We start from the raw sequence: 7,843 nt of genomic DNA, 5'->3' as shown, positions 1-7,843 counted from the left end.
ATAGAGCCCCCATGCCCTGCCTAATCTTAGGAGTAATTTTGTCTTGGGCAAAAATCAGCACCTCAGTTTTGTCTGGATTTAGTTGCAGAAAGTTGTCTGCCATCCAATTGTTAATGGAGGCTAAGCAATTGTGCAACAAGGACAGTTTGTCCAGCCTATCAGGGCTAAAAGATAAATATAATTGAATATTATCAGCATAACAATGATAAGATATCTCTCCAAAACTACCAATAATCTTTCCGAGAGGAAGCATATACAGGCTAAACAGCAGGGGTCAAGCACAGAATCTTGGGGCACACCACAGGACAAAGGAGCAGAGTCTGACATATATTTTCCAATGGACACAGAGAAACTCCTGTCTGAAAGATAGGAGGAAAGCCAATCCAGAGCTGATCCAGTAATGCCCACAGTTGTTTTCAGTCTATCAATCAGAGTGCAGTTATCCACACTATCAAAAGCTGCACTGAGATCTAATAGAACCAGCACAGAGCATTTACCCCCATCAGCAGCCATCAAAATATCATTTGAGACCCTAAGGAGGGCAGTCTCAGTTGAATGTTTTTTACGAAAACCATGATTGAAACTTATCAAAGATATCATGTGAATCCAAAGCATTATTTAGCTGGTTCACAACAAGAAAAGTCAATTTAGAGATAGGCCTATAGTTTTTTAAATGAAGCTACATTAAGATTGTTCTTTTTCAGGATAGGCTGAACAACAGCATGCTTAAAACAGCTAGGAACCTGGCCCAGCTGAAGAGATCAATTTAAAATTGAAACCAAACATGGGCCAAGATGATTTATGGATTTTAAAAGCAAAGTTGTTGGTAAAATATTCACAGGGCTTTGAGAGGGTCTCATCGTGCCCACTAATTTAATGATGTCATTCAGGGCAATGGGGCAAAAGGAGTCCAGAATTGAAGATCTGTGATATTCAACTATATGGTGGTTTGCTGATGGAACCAAGCCAGCCCAGACAGTTCTAACCTTGTCCACAAAATGAAACAAAAAGTTGTTACAGTCAACATTTGAAAACACAGGGACAATATATGCAGCAGGAGAAACAATGTTGTTAATAGTTCCAAAGAGAGCTTTAGGATTTTTTTTTTTTTTACAGGCAGATATCAGTTTAGTAAAATAAGAGGCTCTAGCCTCTTTAATCACTTCATGTAAATCCATATAGAGCTCTTTAAGATACAAGCGATGGACGCTTTCCATAAGCGCTCCACAGTACGCTGGTTAATCAAATGTGAGCAGGACTCTCGTTTAGCAGGGAGAGGATCCTCATCGCAAACAAGATCAAATAAGATGCAGTTGTGATCACTAACAAGTACATCTTCGATACATACATTATTAATATTTAAACCATGAGAAAAAACAAGATTTGTCCTTATGTCCGTATGCATATGCCCTTTACTGTGTGTGACAGAGCAATACCAGGTTTCAGACACAAGGAGTTTCGACTACGCCACCCATGGGAATTTCACCCCGGGAAATATGAATGATACCTAAAAATTTAGGTCACACAGGTTCGACTCTCGTAAGGAAGTGGGCGGAAACGTGGGTATCATGAAGAAATACAAAACTTTATTAATACAAAATCCTATTTAAAAAAAGAGTGTGAGATTCACATTAAAAATAATCTCCATTGCACCAGGATGTGTCTGATGACTCGTTAGTGCATGGCTGACATCGACTTCAAGACAAACAAAAACAACAAATGACATACAACTCACATCACTATTAATTACACAACTGAAAAGAAAAGAAATACAACCTTACAGGGCCAGGGTTCACCACACGGAGAAGGGGTCACAAAGCTAGTAAATCAAAAGCACACTTGCACACACACACACCACCGTGCACGCAGCTTACGCAACCACAACACTTCAAAAGTGTGGCACCGCCCGTAGGAGGAGCACCACCACCATCACCACAAGAGACCCGTCACCCGTGGGAACCCGGCGACTGAAAGAAAGAAAAACAAACACTTCAGAACAGTTACAATAAATCACAAATTGATTATATCACTGATCACAAAAACAAGCGGAAATAAAGTCATATCAAGTCACAAACAATATAGATGTTGGTACAATAGAAAAAGAAAGAAAACAAAAAAACAAAACAAGTTAACTTAATTCAGACCAGCTTAAAAGGAGCAACCGCGAGGTTACTTTCTCCTTATTTCACAAAGTAGTGAACATCGACTCCAAAATACAATACACTAATATTTAAAGAAACCAGACAGCGACAATCCTCCTGATTAATTGGACGATGCGGCGCTCTCGCAGTATGGCAACGGAGAAGCAACCGAGACGGCAACTATAGCAGAAACAAATCGCTCACGAGCGGGAGAGAGAATCCTGAGACAAATCCACACAGAAAAACAATTACCAAATGCATACATCACCTGCTAAAATTCTCAGCATTTAACTATGTGCATAACACTTACCGAAAAAGTGGAGATAAGCTCTATTATCCCTTTACAGGCACAGATATACGATATTCATATAACTGCCGTTCAGCTGAGATACAGGGAACACTGCACACAACGCGAAACATCAACTAATCCCCAAACCCCACCAAGCTAACCAATCTGCTTTCATAAAACAGTCCGCACATACCTGAAAGGTTAGTAGTCTTAGCATCCACTTAACACAAGCCGAGGGAACCAGGGAGGAGAAAAGACAGGCTAGAATAGCCATGAATCATTACTGTCATGCACACAGCAAACAACAAAACTTGCTACATGCTAATGAAACATACCTGTGTTCACTGTCAACAACGGAAAGAGAGGAGGAGCCGGACGTGACGCATCCCAGGCCATGACCAACCAGCTCTTAAATAGTGGATCCTCCCTGCTAATTGGTCCTCACAACCGTCAATCACCACCACTCGTCCTATTCATTCGGTTACAATCCACCCCCAGCTTCTGTACCGACGCCCCGACGGTAAACTCAACAGAACCCCCACTCTGAGCCCTCACTTCCATGGCCGAAACCAAGTACCAGATGTACCACCCGCTATACTAGATACTGTACCTAACCCCAATGGTTGTGGAAGGTGATGTACATTAGAATGCTGCCCAGCAGTAGTCCTTCCAGTCCTCCTGACCACCACAGAACTGGCAGGGACGCTCATTACAGGCTGCAAATTCACCTCCATCTCAAGACCCCCTTCCGCCCCCTGGGCTTCACCAGATGGCACTTCCTCAACCTCTGGAGGGCCGGGAGGGGCACTACCCCCAGGTACCTGCATACCGTCAACTTGCGGTGTTTCCGGCACAAGGACAAACAAGTCTCCTTCATCTAACTCTTCCTCCCCATGAAGCTGTACAACTTCAACCACCGGATTATCGTGCAAGATGGGGGGGGGAGGGGTTCCGGCTAATTTGAGCTTTCAGCAAGGATCGGTGCACATGCTTTACTTTATCCAAATCTGTGGTGGGGGCAATGGTATACACCACACCCCCCTCCTTAGGTGCCTTCAAGATTTGGTACACCACTGAGCTCCACAGGTCGTGGATTTTCTGTCTACCTCTCACGCTATGATCGCGGAGGTATACCAACTGACCCTCCTTCAGTGGTGCTTCTCGTACCTGCAGATCATGCCTGGCCTTCCGGCGACCTGCCGCGGTCCCCAAACGCTCACGAGCACCCTCAAAGGCCACCTGCAACCGATCCTGGTGCTCCAGGACCCACCTATGCACACTACCTACCAACGGTTGTTCAACCCTCCCAAGAAGGAAGTCAACTGGAAGTCTAGGCTCCTGCCCAAACATCAAAAAATAAGGTGACTCCCCCGTAGCTTGATGAGGAGTAGTATTATAGGCGAAGAGTACTTGAGGAAGACAGAATGGCCAATCCCCTTTCTTTGCCACCGGCAACGTGCGCAACAGGTTATGCAGGGTTCTGTTGAAACGTTCGCACTGGCCGTTTCCGGCCGGATGGTATGGTGTAGTTCGTGACTTTTCAACTCCATACAAGCAACAGAGCTGCTGAATAAGAGCCGACTCAAAATTACGGCCCTGGTCCGAATGGATCCGACCAGGCACTCCAAACTTGCAAAACCACTCAACTACCAGGACCTGGGCCACAGTCTCCGCTCGTTGGTCCTTGGTAGGTACAGCCAAGGTGTACTTGGTAAAAATGTCGGTCATGACTAAAACATTCTCGATACCTGTACTTGAGGGTTCCAACAACGTGAAATCTAAAGCTAAGATCTCATTTGGCCGTGCAGCCAACAAGTGTCCCATAAAGCTAGCATGGGTGGGCTGGTCGCCTTTAGCACACTGACATCTCTCACACTCTTGGCACCAGCGGGCAATGTCAGCAGACATCCTTGGCCAATAACATCGCTGCTGTACCAGCTGAGCAGTGCGCTCCACCCCCTGGTGCCCGTGCTGTTGGTGAAGTTGAGTCAGCACTTCAGACTTCATGGCCGCCGGCAATAACACTTGGAGAACCGCCTCTCCACCATCCGGGCGAAACACCCGGCGATAAAGCACTCCCTCTTTCTCCACCAAGCGGTCCCATTGACGAAGCAGGACCACAGCAGACCTGGAGAGTTTCTTACGCTCCTCAGAGCTAGGAGGTGACTTCCGCCTCCAGAACACTAAAAGCTCCCTAATGACTGAATCTGCCTTCTGCTGCATACACATATCACTGGTGGGACAGGGGAATGCTTCAATTTGATTCACCCGAGTCATCATCCCACCTTGGGCGGCTTGACACAACAACACTGGGACAGCTACACCCCGGCACAAATCCTGATCTCCCTCCACCAGGAAGTTTTGCCGTGACAAAGCATCAGCATTGCGGTTACTCTTACCTGATCTATATTTGAGCTCAAAGTCAAAAACTGCCAGCTGAGCAGCCCAGCGCTGTTCCATGGCCCCTAACTTGGCAGAGGTCAGGTAGCTAAGAGGGTTATTATCGGTGTACACCATACACCTATGCCCCAGCAGGTACTCCCGGAACTTTTCAGTCATGGCCCACTTGAGCGCAAGAAACTCCAGTTTCATAGAACTATAGTTAGATGTATTGCGCTCAGTGGGCCTAAGACCCCGGCTACCATAGGCAATGGGACGCACCTTGCCTTGCTGTTCCTGTGAAAGGACCGCCCCCAGTCCCCCATGGCTGGCGTCCACCTCCAAGATGAATGGAAGTGAAAAATCAGCATAGGCAAGTACTGGTGCTGTGGTAAGTTTCCTTTTTAACTCCTCAAAGCTACTCTGACACTCTGCAGACCAGGCATTATCAATACGCTTTGGCTGTCTTGAGCGCTTGGGATTCGCCAGCTCCGCCACCAATCGATGTAGGGGGGCAGCTAGCCTAGCGAATCCCTCCACAAAACGTCGGTAATAGCTGGCAAACCCTAAAAATGACCGCAACTCTGTCACATTGGTAGGGAGCGGCCACTGTGAAACTGCTGCAATCTTACCTGGGTCTGTGGAGACCCCCTCCGACGAAATGACATGACCCAGGTACTGCACTTCTTGTTTAAAGAACGCGCACTTAGATAACTTAGCCTTTAAACCCTCCCTGTGTAGCCGGCTTAACCCCCTGAGGTCGGCTGTCGCGCCGGCGCGATAGGCTCGTTTTTTTCCGTATGAGTGCAAAAAAAAAAAAAAAAAAAAAAAAAAAAATTTTTATCTTATATGCTTGTGTTATACATCAATCGATCCTGTTTAGTGTGTATTTTTTTGTGTATGCTCATAATAAAAACAAAGTGTTGTGCTTTTTGCCAAATAAAGAAAAATAAACATGATGCGAGTTCTGCCTACTCTCCGTCAGTTAAGTCAATCCTGAAACGCGTCCGAAAATGAACTGTAACTCAGCGAATACTCAGTCAAACAGGCATACAGTCACACAGGCATGAAGCTTGAATTTTCTTCTTTTAAATGAAGTAATTTTTATGAAAAACAAATATTCACAGTTTATGTAATATGTATGCAAAGAGAGAGATGTCAGTCGTTCTCATCTCAGCTAATTAAGTTTTAATGTGCTCCGCCCACGGAGAGCGCGCGCTATTCAAACGCAAATGTGAGGCGATCCAAACAAACCTGTGAAACGCCCACATCAGCTGGATAACACACACCGCGAGTTCACTTTCAGACTTATGTACTTTACGATGCTGTGAAGAATACTACTATCTTGATAATAATCCTGCAAAAATTTACCTCAGAAGTTCTGGAAGTATCATTTCGAGGAGCAAACGGATCCCGCTGAGGAATTAGGTCAGTTCTGTTTGCTTTGTTCTAATCTGAATGAATGAACGCACAGATGCGTGCTGTTGTGGAGCTGCAGCTGGCAAAAATACTGTTTAAATATGAATTGCGTTTCTGTGTATGAATGAATGAACGAACGAACGCACAGATGCGTGCTGTTGTGGAGCTACTACAGCTGGCAAAAATACTGTTTAAATAATATGAATCGCGTTTGAATGAATGAACGCACAGATGCGCGCTGTTGTGGAGCTACTACAGCTGGCAAAAATACTGTTTAAATAATATGAATCGCGTTTGAATGAATGAACGCAAAGATGCGTGCTGTTGTGGAGCTACTACAGCTGGCAAAAATACTGTTTAAATATGAATTGCGTTTCTGTGTATGAATGAATGAACGAACGAATGCACAGATGCGCGCTGTTGTGGAGCTACTACAGCTGGCAAAAATACTGTTTTAATATGAATCGCGAATACAAAGAAAGATTACACTGGAAATACTGTTACAATTTTAAATGTTGTTGTAATTGTATAACCTTAATTGTATATAAAAAAAAAATATATATATATATATATATAAGGATAGATGTAAACAAAATCTTAAAAGGTCATTATAAGCCTTCTCTTTAAATAATTTTATTATGCTTTATTAGTGACACATTTGGGAAGAGAATATATTCCAAATCTGAAAATACAGTATGAGAACAATTAACTGTACAATTTGCAAGCAAAATTTGTGGAAAAAAACAACAAACCAGTTATATATTGTCCTTGCATTTTTGTGGCTCATTCACACACCTGAATGAAAGGCTCATTACGTATGCAGCCTCATTATGCGGGCCCCATTGACTCCACAGGTGTGAATCACGCCCACCCGCATATGGCCTTTCCAAACAAAAAGTGTTTTACAAGATTTAAATCAATGTATTGTGTTATGTGAATGATTAGGCAGGATGATTTTCACATAATTTTGAAGAAAAAATTCTAGGCAACGTCATCCATTTGTCAAAAGTCTTATTTACATATATTTAGAATGTGTTTTATGGCCTTATTTCAGAAACTTAAGTTTTTTGTTTTTGAAAAAACCATGCATAAACATTATTCTATCAAAAATACAAACATGTACATGCAAGTTGTTCATATATTATGGTAGCCCTGTTTGTGCTAAATAGAGTGAATTTACACCTTTGCCATTAATATGTTTATAAGCAACTGAAAAAAGCACAAATGTCAGGGCATGTCAGAACATCTCAAGGACCCCAAAAACCCCTCAGACCCCAGAGGGTTAACACTACCTCCATCCGAGTCAGATGTTGATCAACTGAAGAGGAAAACACAACAATGTCATCAAGGTAGAGGAGCAGAGACTGGCACTGTTGGTCCCCGAACATCCGTTCCATCAATCTTTGGAAGGTGCCGGAGGCATTGCACAGCCCGAATGGCATCCTGTTCCATTCAAAAAGGCCAAACGGAGTGCAAAAGGCCGTCTTAGCTCGGTCCGCCTCTGTAACAGGAACCTGATTGTACCCGCTGGCAAGGTCCATGGTGGAAAACCAACGTGCTCCCGCCAGCGAGTCCAGTGTTTCCTCAATTCGGGGTAGAGGAAAGGCATCCTTCC

The sequence above is a fragment of the Scardinius erythrophthalmus genome (assembly GCF_964197995.2).
Source record: "Scardinius erythrophthalmus genome assembly, chromosome: 16".
Lineage (NCBI taxonomy): Eukaryota > Metazoa > Chordata > Actinopteri > Cypriniformes > Leuciscidae > Scardinius > Scardinius erythrophthalmus.
Note: the sequence above shows the minus strand (reverse complement) of the source record.